General features: G+C 48.5%; 1 protein-coding gene across 18 annotated transcripts in view; it reads left to right on the forward strand.

Annotated features, from left to right (window-relative positions):
- Positions 1-15,491, forward strand: part of LOC143369254 (bromodomain adjacent to zinc finger domain protein 2B) — a 144,096-nt gene that overhangs the window by 77,969 nt on the left and 50,636 nt on the right. For 2 of the 18 annotated variants that reach the window (XM_076812962.1, XM_076812963.1), the window contains one exon: positions 13,959-14,016. The exons of the other annotated variants lie outside the window; for them this stretch is intronic. The gene's annotated coding sequence lies outside the window, so the exon portion shown is untranslated. The remainder of the gene's footprint in view (positions 1-13,958; positions 14,017-15,491) is intronic. 18 annotated transcript variants of the gene reach the window in all.

Raw genomic sequence — 15,491 nt, forward strand, 5'->3', positions numbered from 1 at the left:
GCAGGACCCTCATCGCGGTCGTCAGCAACCGGGGGAGGTTGGGACACGGCAGCGGTTGGGGGGGCAACGACAATGCCCCACCCCGGTTTCTGGTATCGATCTGTCGCAACGAAAGTCGAGATACCGGCCTGAAAGTATCAGCTGGACGGATAAGCCTGAGTTATACTCCGCTCCTCCCTGCTCACCCCCCCGGCCTCGCAGTGCGTGATTCCCGTGCGCGGGGATAGGAAACCGCCGCCGAGGGTCGATCGACGCCGCCGCCGCATGGCCTCACGCTGCATCGCTTTCTGGAGGTTGCTCCAGATAGGGTAGCTATTACCACTTCTCCGTATCCTGTTTACCGTCGCTCCAATTGCGCCGTTTCTTCTGCCTCTGGATGCGCCTTGGACCTGTCTCGCGCGAGACGCTTGGAATGTTTCGGTGGCTACTGCGTGCCCTGCGAGCCTTCGCTCGGCGACGCAAGAAATAGATGGCAGAGGAGTACGCAATTATGTTCCGAGCACCTCGCGACTCGGACCATGGGAGTCGGTTTTCATATCGTCGTTGGACATCACCGCTTCGGGAATAACACAATCGCCGATTCTCTCCGCGCAGTGGATGGGCATTCGCAACGTCAGTCGATAGGTTCAGCCCTCGCGCTCTTCGTTCACTCTACCGTACGCAGAGCGTCACCGAAACGTACCCCGCGGAACGCTTGCGCCGCGACCTCCTCGAGCCATGGATCAAACTTGAATAACTCGCAGGAATTACTCGAATACCGCATTATCGATCGCGCCAGTCCGAAACGCTGGCGCAAAATTTCGCTCATCATGATGATACACGCGCGGCCAGGAATTCCAGCGATATTTAGCGATAGGGTTTCGTTTCGGCGCAACGACTCGAATCATCGGAAGCACCGAAACCGTTGAAGCGTAATCACAGGACGCCGAGACAGCGGGCAAAGCCGACAGCTGCGGCTCTCTGCTCTTTCTCTCTGGATGGGACTGTATTATGGAATCGACTTTCACAGGCGGACACGCAGTGCGTCCCTTGTGCAGTGTCCGCGCTGCAACATTGCTCGTAATACGTAATATGCCGCATGTTCGATTCTCTGGTCCGCGAAGGTTGGTATTTCTGTATCCATCTTTCCACTAGACAGTTCCGCAGTTAGGTACCGCGCGTTCATCGTGCTTCGTCGTCCTGCGCGAGGATCAATTCGATCGATCCGATCGGTTAATTCAACGTGGATTGGATGCTCGAAGGTGGCCAGGCAATGACGGATTTGCTGCTTGGGCCCCCCGGCTTACAGGGAAACATCCCGAACACGGAAATTCAACAAATTTTGAAACTTCATGAATATGTAGGGAATTTCCCCCTGATTACAGCGCAATTTTTATTTGCTGCCCAAATTCACTCTAAGGGGGTTGTAATTGACCCCTGAAGATCCGGTTATTTTCTGATTTTCTGTTATAACTCGTGAACTGTAAAATATTTGTTTTACCAAATGATAGATCTAATTAAAAGAAGTAACTTTTGTCTTGAAACTTTTCTTCTATCTCTTACATTTCGCGAGTTATAACAAAATCGGAAAATAGCCGAATTTTCGGGGGTTAATTTCACTCCCCTCGAGTGAATTTGGGCAGCAAACAAAAATTGCGTTGTAATCAGGAGGAAATCCCCTACATTTTCATAAAGTTTCAGAATTTTTTGAATTTTCGGCTTCGGGATCTTCCCTTGTCAGAAGGGCCTCATCTTCAAAAAAAAAGCAGCTGAAATCTCCAAAAATGAAATAAAAAAGAAATGAATTTTTGACAGTTTTAGACCGGAACCCCCTTAAATTCGCCACCGTGTCCAGGGCGCGGGGAGATCCGTTTAGCTTGCCAGAAGTGTGATGCTCGATCGATAGAAGCTTCGTTGATACGTTAAACGCCGTGTGAAAATGAAGGCTTTCGGCGGGACCTTGAAAACGGGTTGGAAAGTTAGTTTCCAACATTCAGTTGCAGGAGTTCATTGTAGCCCCGTCCCTCTTGCCCCGTATTTCGTTTCTCTGCTTCAGGAGGAACGTCACTTGTCATTTCAAGGAATGTTCGGCATTAAAGCTGCTGAGCGAATACCTAATAGCCACTTCGTGGTTGCCAGCGTGTGCTACCAAAGGACCGCGACGTACGCGACATTGATACTTCCACGGGAACTTTGTTCATTGCGCTTTGTTGACGAATGGGAGGGATGATCGCCGCGTAACGAGCAATTGAAATTGCAACTGCAAGCGAAAGTTGTAGTCCCTAACTACTGTGCACCGCGCGTATAACAGACTGGCTCGATAGTTGTCTTCGGATTTTCGTCATCGTTTCCCGGCGACAGCTGAGATTCTACCGTAATTTGCTAAGGTTGCAACCTGCTCGAGGCCGAGGGACTTCGAGCGAAGTTGCCCGGCATTTTTTTCTTATTTAATTACAAAGCGCAGTGCGCTCGAGGAACGCCGCGCGACGGTCCGTGGGTTTCCGCAGCGATTTATCCGGGGCTCGATCGCGGGACAAGAGGAAACTCGATTCGCGAAAAGAAAAAAGGGAAAAGGAGAGGAACGAAGTAGTTGATCGTAGAGGAGAGAGTGAATGAAAATGAAAAGGGTAGACTTTCCCGTCCGCAACTCTACGCAGACTTTATTCTTCCAATTTCTTCGAGAACTGTTGGCTGCCTAAGCTGCCTCGCTCGCGAACTTGTTACCCTATGTACGGTACATAATGTGAAGTCGGCCAAACTAATGCCGAAACTTCTGCCGCTGAATGTTGCGCTAGTTCGCGCGGCACGTGCGCCGCGGGCCTCTGGCTTCGGCTTCGAAAAAACTTCGGCCACAATCGTGATTAAATCCCGACCAAGTGAAAACAGGGGGCACGCTTAGCGTTCCATCGCGGGAGGGGCTGCTCCGCGCGGTATAATAGTCCCTACCGAATAGTACCGATGGAAACTTGGATTAATTCGACGATCAACGCCGCGGGAGCAACTTTCTCTACCCCTATCAATCACAATTCCCGCGCTCAGCTCCCCTCTGCATTCCGCACAGGCGTGATCGATAACGATTGTTGACGGTGGAAGCGTTTTTATTCCCGCCCGTCCGAAATTTCTATATCCACGGTGGAATTCTTTAACATTTCAAAGGATCCCCTCCTCCCCCTCCCCCGGGGGGAGGAGCGAAGCACCGGCGTATTACATTTTAGCTTTATTACACCTTATGGTTTATTAATACCCCCGCGAGGGAGACAGTTTTACTGGGTCGCGAGTGGTTCGAAGTCGGCCCACATACGGCGGGGCTTGAGCACGGGTCTCGGGTTTTCAGAGATCAGGCCGAGAGACGAGCAGTCTTCTTTGTCTTCCGGCTAGGGATGGATTCCACTCGACTTCCACGTAATCGGCTGAACGTATTTCAAGCGTCGTGACGCAATCGGTTACCTGGCTGGGAACGATCGAAGGCGAAACCCGAGGAGCGCTCCGAGTCGCCTGGATGCGATTCCGAGCGTCGTTTGAATCCTTGAGTCCCCACGAGAATTAAATCTCCCTTCGTGGACACGAAGCATCGACGATTTTACGTCCACGATTCGAGTGCAGGGTAACTTTCAGAGAAGGAATAGAAATTATAGTGAATATATAACGCACGTGGCATCTCACCACATGGGTGTGGCATCTCTACTACATGCCGTGGCAGAGACGCCACTTTACTAACGTCTGATTTGTTTAAATTTCTATTGATTTCTCACGAGAGAAGCTTGAAATTGTTTCTGGCGTTGTGTAGTAGGGGAAAGCTGGGAGAGTTGATCACAGTTTTGCTGTTTTATTAAAATAATAATAATAGTTTGCTTTGCTTGTATTTAATTATGTAAGTTGTGATTCTTAGAGGGTAATCAATATACTTGTACAAATTTGAGAGCTGAGGACTAATTTTAATGACTGAATTTCAACATTTTCTGGCAGTGACGTTATGCACAAGTATCCCCCACTGAAGGGGAGACTCGATCAAAAGGTTAGGGAGACTTGATCAGTGAACTTTAAGAGTAAATAACACATTAACGTTCTAAAAAATATTTATTATCCTCGTCAAAAACGTGAAATAAAAGGAATATCATAAAAAAAGTAAACTATAACTAGAAAGAATTACTGAAAAAAACCGAAGAATTAAACTCTGTGACATAAAACAACATAAATGCATTCTTAAAAGACATTTCACTTAGATATCATCTGAACATTACCACGATAGCGCGACAGCAGGCACAAATTGCCAATATATTAATTAAATATCGTGTATCCCCGCTGATCAACTATCCCACCTTTCCCCTACCCTAATTTATTCTTATTCCATCTTATATTTTTATAAAAGCGGGCGGAGTATCGATTGCTTTCCGCGATTTTATCACTTCAAACGAAAACTGCGTCAGAAGTGATGAAACGGGAGGAGGTGGTGCTGTCGGTGTTTCACAAATTACACCATAATTAAATTAATGGGGCGCGTAGGTGCGCCGCGGCCGCGTCGCGAATGGAAAACGTCGACGCGCCAACGTGCGACGCGGCAGCCGTTATCCGATTGCGACGGATTTCCGGCGACGTTCGCGAATTTTCGTTGCTCGGCGTAATCCGATACGAAAAATCACGCAAATTAAAAATAACCACGTTACGGAGAGAACTAGCCGCGGAATTAAAACATATCGCGACGGATGGGATTCCACGCTGCGGCGAAATTCTGTCGCGAGCGCCGCGGAGAAAAGGAAGATGATAACAGACAGGAAAAGTCTCTCGTAAAAAATGGATGGATTGTTAGTTTCAATTCTTTAAGGGTGACAAATATTAAAATTTTGGCTTTCTTTAATGCCAGTAGTGGTAGAAGATGTTCAACTAATAATATGTATCCTTGGAACAAATTTTCATTGGAAAATTCAGACACGGTGAAAATTTCGCGTAAGGTGCGGCAACTGTCCCACAATTACCCTACACGCTCATCTCGACCCTACGCACTCGCTCGCTAATAAGTAGGTATTATTTTACTCGTGTCTCTCTTTAAACACATTTAACGCATTAATTATTGAAAAGCTCGCAGGCTCGGGCGAAGTCGCGATCGCCTGAAATTACAGGGATAATTTGCTCGTTAGCTTTCTATACGTGCATCTCGCGAATACGCTGCAACTCGATTACGCTCTGTACCGATTGCAGTGGTCGGGACTGTTAGAGAGGTCCCCGGCCAAGTCAGTTGCAGTGGGATTCTCTAGAAGCCCTGGCCGCGATGCAGCTCGATGCAACGTGACACGCGGTTGCGAGGAGCCGCGCTCCCGCTTCGTGCGCGATCCGCCCGACCGGTCGATCGATCGGCGGGGGTCTCTTGCTCGAAAATGTGGGACGCGCGTGCAACGGCGAGAAAAGAGAGGAGCACAAAGCCAGAGGGGAAGAGAGGATGGCGAAAGACGACGGCGATCGAGGGGGAGAGGGAGGACGAAGCCGGCCTGATTTATAGGCAATACCGTTCAGGCGTTTTCGCTGCGCAACTTCCGCCAGGTTCGTTCCATCTTGACGCGGCTCGAGCGGATTTTCCCGCTTCTAATCGAGCCGCTGACCGATTTCTTCGCGTCACTCCGCAGCCCCTACCATCGTTCCTAAAAGGTTCGAGCCACTGAAAGTCTCGATTGTCGCCGAACTATTTGAAGGTTCGGTTCGGTCGCACTTTTGAACGGGGCAGCCTTTCAGCCGGCTGCGGCATCTACTGAGATACGCCCGAGAAATGCTCGAAGGGCACTAGCTTGGTAAAAGAAACCGCGCGGATGAACGTGGCATTTGGAGGACGGCCGGAGACACCGGGCTACGAACGGTGGAGAAAAGCGACACACGAGGCAAGAAGGCGCGCAAGGTCTGCTTGCGCGGAACGGGGCTGGATGGCTGGCGACGAAGCGAAATGTGGGCCGTGCGACTCTCTGAGAACTGGAACGTGCGTACAGGTGCGAAACCTCGCGGCGTTCAATCCGCAGCCACGGGTTTTCCCCTTTGAATCCCGCCTCGTTTTAATCGATCCGTTGAATTTCAACCGTTCACCGGCTTCTCCATCTTTAGCAGCGCTCGCACGGATCCCATCCAATAATTATTTTTAATTGCCAGCCGATGATTTAGCGCGCCGTCGCGCGCCCGCGCGCCTGTAACTGGTCTCTCCTTGGGCTCGGCAACTGTGTCGCGCTCGAGCAGAGGACAACGCCTTTCAGCGTGAAATCAAATCATTCCGATGGAAACCGCTCCCTCCGCTCGGCTCTACTTTAATTCTCAGAAATCTTTCAATAGCGGCGCCAGCTCGTTTTAATTAATCATCGGAATTAACAGCGACGTAAAGAAACCCTCTTTACTTTCCCCGTACAATATTTGCCTAAGGAAGCGCAAATAGTCGGGAGATTATTAAAACAGAGATTTAGTTACCAGCGAAGGGCGCCGAGGAACAATGCCTCCCCTGCCGCGAGGGTATCGATCTCTCGTTTCTGTATCTTCCACCCTCGCCCGTGTTACTCCGCAGCAAACTCGCCGGACCAAGTGCCGCGAGAAAAGCAGAGCGTTGTTGTTTTTCGCGAAAATGGTCGATTAAAACTTTGAGGTCGGCCATTAGCCTTCACCCACATCGGCCGATCGCGAGCACTCGAGACGATTACGACAAGACGTGTCCGATTGCCGGCACCGCGGTACCACGAGGTGTTGCCCGTGGAATTAATTCATGCTTATTATCGTGATTGCTTAAGCACCGCGATAATATCGTATTCTCGGGAGGGGGGCCCTGCCACGTCGACATTTCAACGAGCCACGATTGATGCAGTTGAATAATTGGGCCGCTGATGCAAAAATAATGCACCGCTCTGCGCCAGAGGGGTAATATAGTTTCGCGATAACCGCTCCTTCTCGGTGTCCCCTTCGCGTTGTTCCACCAGCAACCACCGAACGGCGCGTTTCAATGGGAGAGGACGGAGCTACCGTTTCCTTGGAAATTCAGCGCGCAAGGAGCCGCAAAGCAAACGAGACTCTTCTCGGAAAGGAAATAGGGGAATCGGAGCGTTTTGGGAAATCGGTAGCGCGACGGGTCGTCACAGCTGACCTTGGCAACGAAAGAAAAAAGAGGAAGGCGGGAGGTAACGGAATCAAGGAAAATCGTGGCGGGAAACGGCGAATCGAGGCTCGAAAAGCCGCTCTCGAGGAAGACACTGACCCAGATACCCGTGTACATGGGGAAGGTCGTGTGTAAACACACACGTACACGCACCAGACCTATATACTCCGTACCTACGGCTCGGATGAATAACGTACCGACGGCGGCGCGCGTGTCCGTGCGCACGGACACACACACACAGGCGGGCGCGCGTGCGTGCGTCCCCGCAACCCACACAATAGGCAGACACGTAAAATAGAGGGTTATGTATTTTCTTCGGTCTCTCGCTCACGAGAGCCAACCCATTTGCTTGCCTCTTACCTGCGTGTATTCGTGCGTTTCCATTTACGCGCCACCGTGTACGTGCGCCGCGCGCACGTATCGCCCTCCCTCCTCGTCGTTTCGCTGTGTGCACGCCGGTGTGTACTCGCGGAATGCACCGTGTAGCGATGGACTCAACACGCTCGCGCGTCACTGCGAATCACCGGCTTTCGGTGGCTGCAACGCACCCTTAATTTTCACAATGAAAAGTCAGTGGAATTAAAAGCTGATTTCTGTAAAAAAAAGAAGAGGTGTCCTCTTCCTTCGGGAGCTTCGATCTTCCGCTGTCACGCGACCCCATCGATCTTTTCGAATTTCCAAGTTTTCGGAGGATAGGTATTTAACCCTCGGACGGGCGCGCCAGTGAGAGTTACACGACCAGGCGCGTGGTGAACTCGGTTCACCAGTTGAAAATAATCATTTTAGCCCCTTATATATAAAGTGTACACTTCGGAAACGGTTTTCCCGTCGATGTTAGTAACTTTTCATCAAATGTGATGGGAGAATAGTAGCAATGTACCCAAGAATGTTTATCTTCCCGAGACGTAAACAAAGAAATACGCGGATTGGTGAACCGAGTGCGCGCCCGCTCGAGGGTTAATAAAAGCTTTCAAAGCTTCTCGCGACTTATTCTTAAAAGCAAATGCTCGATCATTCGGCATGCTTTACTAGCTTCTAGGTCAGCAGAGGATGCCGCGTGCTTAAGCATTCGCTTAAGAATAAGCAGCGACTAAGAATACCGCCCTAAACGTCGCGGTGCAACTTGACCCGTGATTAAGGTTTCACGCGGAAAGCTCGAATTTCGGCGGAGCCGTGAGAAGCGTGACATCGCCGAGGGGGGTGGCTGGCTCGTATGGCGATCGCTAGGGGAATAGTGTACGCGGTGTTGCAGGTACACGTGCGCGGGCGCACGTGCACGCATTTACATACGGTCCTTTAATAGGCGCGCGCGCGCGAGCGTCGGTGTGCGTAAGTCGCGGCCTTTACGTTTATGAATGGGATTGTAGTGGTGAACGGGGGCCGCTGCACGTACGTGCGTAAAGTTGTATTGATGACTCAGCCTCTGTCTCTCGTTGCACTCGCGCGATATATTACCGCTCCCCGGGAACGTTGAACCATCCTACTCCACCCACCCGCTATGCATATTTGTTTCCTTCTCGCTCGGCGCGACGCAGTCGCTTCCTCTCTCCCTCTTTCCACGTCTCGGCCGCGGAGCTTCGTCCCCGGTGAATCTTTCTCGGCTGCCGTTCAGCAGGTACGTTCATTTCGATGGAATTCGCAAAGTTCACGCGCGGACTGGCTGTTTTTCTGATCCCTCCCCTCGATGCAATTAAGGCGCGCCGTGTTTTCCTGGACGCTACGGGTGGAACGAGAGCGCGCAGGACGGAGGACAGCGCCGTGTGTTTAATTCACTAATATTTGTGTCCGTCGCTCGTGTGTAACTCCTGCAGCGCGTTGCTAACTGTTCCAAAGTCACACGAGCGGCTGATCCCCTAATTGTTTCCCGCCCCGTTGCACTCCGCAACTCTTGGAATGCACGAGTAACTTTTGGAATTCACTCCGGGATATATCGTTGTATGGTCCTTTGTTTACTTTCACCGGTGCCCGTGGATTTGCAGCTACCGTACCTATCGAGAGTTAAACCGACGCCGGAAACTAATCGGCACCCTGGCTGGCCCCTGGAGCCTCTGTATCGACAGGTTAACGTAACTCGGTCACTGTGTTTTCGTATTACTCCACTCAAGAGGAGTGCGGCTCGCGGGGGAGCAGGGATTTTTAAACGTGAAATATGACGTCTGAATCTCGTCACGTGGGTCGCGCGACGTACAGTGCCTATCCGAGATATAGCGACTTAGGCGTGAAGTCCCTCAGCGCGGTCTTACCCGACACCCTGCTTTTGCAGGACTGTATTTAGAGAAGACCAGGACAAACCCGGGGCCCTAACAGAAAATAAAACAGAAATTCAAGATACGGTTTATCATTATTAAAAGACATCAATTAGGCTTTGATTAATTATTATATCGATTCATAAATTCTCCGCTACTGTTCTAATGCAGTGCATATACCTTACTAAAATGTATTTGTATTTAATATGAGACAATTTTTCATAGCCAGTAGCAAAGCTTAATTGATGTCTTTTAATAATGATAAACCGTATCTTCAACTTCTGTTTTATTTTCTGTTAGGGCCCCGGTTTTGTCCTGATCTTCTCTAAATACAGTCCTGCAAGAGGTACTAGGGTTGGGTAAGACCCCGCTGAGGGACTGCACACCTAAGTCACTATATCTCGGAGAGGCACTATAATATTGCCTCGTTGCTGGAGGATTTCGAGAGAAAAGAGTCGAGGGAGTCGACGAGATGATGCGCGGGCCTCTTTCTGCGCCCCATGGACGTGATTAGAAAGGTAGTGTACGATCGATCTTCGTATCGCCAGCAGTTCCGAACAAGTCCCATACCGCACGTTACCGCGCGACAATTCGCAGCTTCGATTCAGCGAGGAACTCGCGTGTTCATAAAAGAAGGTTGCGACGCAAATAAAACGCCGCCCCGCGCGCCCGAATACGTTAAACCCATTCATATTGCGCGCGGTCAACAGACTACTTTCGTTCGTTCACGGCGACACATCCCTGCCACGCATTATCGTATTTTTCACGTAACGCGCGTTCGTACGCGCCGCAAGCGCGCCTATTGAAATTTGCATGTCGTATGAATAATGCATCGGCTTGTAACAGCAACAAACGCTTCGAATTACCGTAACGGCCGAGTGAGACTAGACAACTAATTACGTACCGATAGTAATTCATACTTCCCCGGACACGTTCGATACCTTAGAAATTATTCTCCCCGCTACAGCTGATTCGAGTCCCTAGAATTTTCCGGAGTCCCGTGCCGGATCGACCGTCGGGCGATGCTCAGAACGGTCCACGGCCCCCCTCCAGCGTGTCGCGCTCTTATCTGCTCTTCGAAAAGCACGCCCCAGACCTTTCGAAGTTGCAGTGAGTTGCGCCAGGTCAGGATTTCCGCGTCGTTATCGCCGTCGACAGATAAGGGCATCCCTCGTTAATTAATGAATTAACGACGCCAGATAGGCGGGCCTGGAGGTCGCGCGACCGTCGTCAAAATCCTTAATCCTCGTGACAACGGGGAAAATTGTTTTCCACGCGCTGCGGAGCTCGGCTCGGAGCAGGCTGGGGGCTATCAATTAAATAAACGAGGCAGATTTTTTCCCTCCTCGTCCAGATGCGATATCGAACGTGCTACCTCTCCAGAGTGCCGCTTCAATTAACGCGAATTACATAGTTTGCTACGTGATTTGATTAGTCCACCTGTCGCGGGGCCCGTGACTTTTTTCCTCGCGACGTGACCGAAATTGGAGAGGAGAAGTTGTAAGTGCGCCGCGCGAATTAATTTCGCTACCCCGTCGTCGGGCTGCTGGTTGAAAATTCGGGTGCATTTATATTACAGGGTGCTCGCGAATTCGGGAGGCGAACTCTCCACGCGGGCAACGTTCGTGGAAATAAACAGGGGAAAGTAGCGGGTGGCGCGCGCGGGGTCTCGGAATTAACCGTTTCAGAGTGGTGAAATAAAAGAGTGAGGTAAACAACAATGTAGGCAGAGAATACAGTAATTGGAAACAGAGGAGATACGGTAGCAAAATGGTCGCCCCTGGCACCTCGCGTTTATCAACACCGTTCTGTTCATTTCGATGATTACTACGAGCTTTTGCGAGCAACTGCAGCCAACTGGATATACTCTTTCGCGGGTACGTCGGTGTTGATTTCTAGGAGCGCTGCGTATCGGGGAGCGGCGCCGAAATCCATCGCGATCCTCGCGGAAGGTTCTCGAGGGTGCAAATCGGGAACGTGTTCGCGAAATTCCCGGGGATTTCTTGCCGCGCGAGAAATTAGAGCCCCTTGGCATAATACCGTTACGTGACGGTACATCGCCTCCCGATCTTCAGCCGAGGCTGGTGGTTTGGTTAATGCGACAGAATTTGGATTATATCCAGGTTGTGGTTGCAGCGGGGGTCTCCGCGCCCCTTGTCGCTGGCACGTTTGCGTGGAAAAAGAATCGGCAAGGAAATCGAGGAAAAGTAAAGGGAGAACGTGCGGGGAATCAAAATATGGAACTAAGAGCGAAATTAAGTAATATTAAATTAAATTAAGTAAAATTAATCTTCCTCAAATGCTCTATACTTTCTTTACTTTCCTTCCTTTTTGGTAACTTATGAGTTTCAGCTCACCGTTACCTCACGATCACACAAAACTCTCCTACAAGGGAAGATCCCGAACCCGGAAATTAAGGGGTCATTCGGGTAATCACGCCGCAAAATTCGGCAACATTCAGGTTTTTCTTTCTCAGTGAATACAATGAATAACGATGTGAAACTTTTTTCATTTATTAAGCTACTTGTAATGTATACGGAACAATTTTTTACTTACACTTTTAATTGTGTGTTTTCAATGTTATCTGGAGTTAAAAATCGCGCCTTTGAAAAGACGGCGGGAGTGATTTCAGCTCGCAGACTCATCTGAAACAAAAGAACCAAGCTGATTCTTAATCATTATGAGTACCGCTATCGCAGGTGCCGGAATTAGCCACGTAAGCCACGTAAGTGAATACTGAGAGAAAAAGCCTGAATGTTGCCGAATTTTACGGCGTGATTACCAAAATGACCGGTTAAAAAAATTCTGAAACTTTGTGAATAGTTATAGGATTTCCTCCTGATTACAACGCATATTTTGTTTGCTGCCCAAATTTACTCGAGCGGGATGAAATTAACCCCTGAAAATTCGGCTATTTTCCGATTTTGTGTTATAACTCGTGAACAGTAAGAGATAGAAAAAAAGTTACTTTTTTAAATTAAATCTATCATTTGGTAAAATAATTATTTTACAGTTCACGCGTTGTAACATAAAATCAGAAAATAACCGGATCTTCAGGGGTCAATTACAACCCCCTTAGAGTGAATTTGGGCAGCAAATAAAAATTGCGCTGTAATCAGGGGGAAATTCCCTACATATTCATGAAGTTTCAAAATTTTTTGAATTTCCGGGTTCGGGATCGTCCCTTGTCAGCTGAAACTTTCAGAGTTTCATCACTGGTGAGCCAGCTCAAGTACCCCGGGATCGCCGATTCCCGTCTTGGGGACACGCTTCAGGGGAATAATCACCCATGAAACAAGCCCCAAACCCTAAACGAGCCCGCGATCGATCTGTCACTAGCCTCGTTTGCAGAATTCATTTTTCAACGACCTCGCCGAGTGAATCATTGAATATCGCTTGACAGAAATTCGAGCGAGCTCCGGAACGAAGTCGATAGACGCGGCGGGCGATAATATTGATTTCGTATTAACGAACGCCTATACGGACGTTTTGCCACGCTCTTCCCCGCTCGTCATGACGAACACCGTCGTTGAGCTTCGACAAATGTTACCACCGCTTGTCCCCAGCTCGAAATCAATTTACTCGTTTGCGGTATTACTTTCGTCCGCGGATCATGGGCGAGGGAAGGAGGACTGGAATTGGTCAGTCTCGTCTAAACGATTCTGAGGATTTCGATGTACTATAATTTAGGTGGCCCAACTTGGGCACTGCCAATCGCGAGCTTAAGACCGCCCCTTAGCTAACTCCCCCACGAATTATTCTATCGAAATTGCGAGTTCAACCATTCCACTGGTTTGAGCACTTTATTCCAAGCAGCACAGTGTTGTCTCTATTCTCAGCATCAAATATTCGAATATTAAATTATTCGAATAGTTCCAGCCCTACTCCGAACACATCTACGAAATGTCAGGTTTCACGCCCCCTGGTGGTTGGAGCGGTATAAACTGCAGGAACCCATGCTAAATATTAATCGTAGTCGTTTGTCTACAGTAGTCGAACACAGTACAGCGGGAGGAGGTCCCCGTTGTTCTCGATACCGTTTCGACATCATCCAAGTTCTTCCGGGCAGAAACTTTATCCCTCTTGTTTACATCGCGAACTTCCGAAAGCGGTGAAATTAAATATTTACCCTTGGTGCATCTCCCGGGCCGTCGGCTCGGTGTCCCCGTATAAATATTTATCGCCAGCAGCTCTGTGATTTACCACGAAATGGATGCTCTATGAATATGAATGATGCTAATCGCGTAAGCTATTATAGTTTTGTTTCATTCACATAGGGTAGCGTGGAGGCGTAGGCTTCGTTCATTGATGCCACCTTCGACTAGTCTATGAATGAACGCTCGCGAGCAATCGGACGTCCCGCGATCGTCAGGATCGCCATAGAAGAGGACTCGTCAATATTCAGAAAATACATTAACGCGTGGCAATTCGTACGACGCGAACTATAGGAGCTGTACACAATAAACGACTGGAAAGCGGTCTAGTTAATATGCAACCGCGACGGAAACCTCTTAATGGCCGTCCGTTTGCATACTAATAGCTCGAGACGATGATATAGGAGCTCCCAGAGATTGTCCGACGACGAGGTATTAACGGGGACGCGTGTTTCTGTGTTTCAGGTGCGATGGAGCCTCGTGGAGCCAGCTTTTACTATGAGTTGAGGCCTCGTAATTAATCGTAAGTAATTAAACTCTCAATAATTCACTGTATAGAAATTTGTAAACTATGGGTTTTCCCGTATATTAATAATAATAATAATAATAATAATAATAATAATAATAATAATAATATCGTTGCTTCTTCTTTCTTTTTTTTTACTTTTGAGAGAGGCTTGTAGATAGGAAATACAATCCCGGGATACGGCATCCCGGGATCCCCCGATCTCGGTTGTTTTTTCGATTCCAAAAATCCCGGGATTTAATGTAACTAATCCCGAGAATTTTGGGATTTTTTAAAAATATGAAATACTTTATGAACACCTGAAAAAAAATATAAAAATGAACAGAATAAATAAACATAGTGATTCCATAATAATAAGGACAATAATAATAATAATGATTTATTTAAATAATAATGTTAAGTCGCATACAACTAACCGCACCATATTTATTTTTACAATGAAATTCTGACTTTCCGCTATTTCGGTATCGCGCGAGTTGCAAATCGCAACTTGTCTACGTACGTACGTACTTTAGGTGCTTCGCTGTTTCTTCGTTCGCATTCCCAAAAATCTTCATAATGGTTTACTGATATTATCTACTTATCGAGACGTTATTATTCATCATTGTTCCACTGTCTTATTGCGAGGAACGATTTTAGCTTATGTTTCAGACTAATGATTGAATGTAAGTTTGTTTGCTTTAAATAAAGATTTAGAATTTTAGCACATAATTAATCATTTTAATCACTGAAATTTTCTATTACCCAATCCCGGGATTAGTCCCGGAATCCCGATATAGACTTTAAAAAATCCCGAAATCCCGGGATAGAGAATAATGGCCGGGATTGTGTTCCCTACTCGTAGATGAACGCTGCGATGTTTCTCTGCCGGCTTGTCAGTGGGATTTCACGCGTTATCCTTCGGCGCCTATTTGCCTGGCGCTCGCTTATCCGCGGAGATTTTACGCAACGGCGAAGCGATGCGCGTTCATTTCATTAGAGGTGGTTTAGCGAAGCGGGGAGAGTCAAGGTCTGCCAGATCCAAGTTCACGTGGATCGCGAACGTCCAACCGAACAACCTTTCTCTTTACCCTTGAATTGTGTAGCATTGAACCGCGCCGTGTAATTATCGGCTCAAGTACGTAGCATTATTCGAACAATACTACTTGCCCCGACTGGTTCACTCGCCACGAGAGGGAGGAATTTCTACTCCCGTGCCTCGGGTATCGTTCGCCCATTCATGCCGGCTGAAAATCGTCGAAACTTTCGTTTCCAAAATTCCCCGACTGCTATTTCACACGTAAAAGGGAAATACCTCACGATTCCTCCTACTTCCCAAGAAATCCCAAGAGTCTCTCCAGCTGAGAGGTGAATCGCTGTACAATGAATCGACCTTCGATCCTTGACCGCCCGTTCGTCCGAATCCCCAGTCATTTTACTACGACAACATTCCCATACTCCGGTACCCCGAAGAAAGCGCGTCGCGCGCCCTT

Source organism: Andrena cerasifolii, chromosome 5 (genome assembly GCF_050908995.1).
Source record: "Andrena cerasifolii isolate SP2316 chromosome 5, iyAndCera1_principal, whole genome shotgun sequence".
NCBI lineage: Eukaryota > Metazoa > Arthropoda > Insecta > Hymenoptera > Andrenidae > Andrena > Andrena cerasifolii.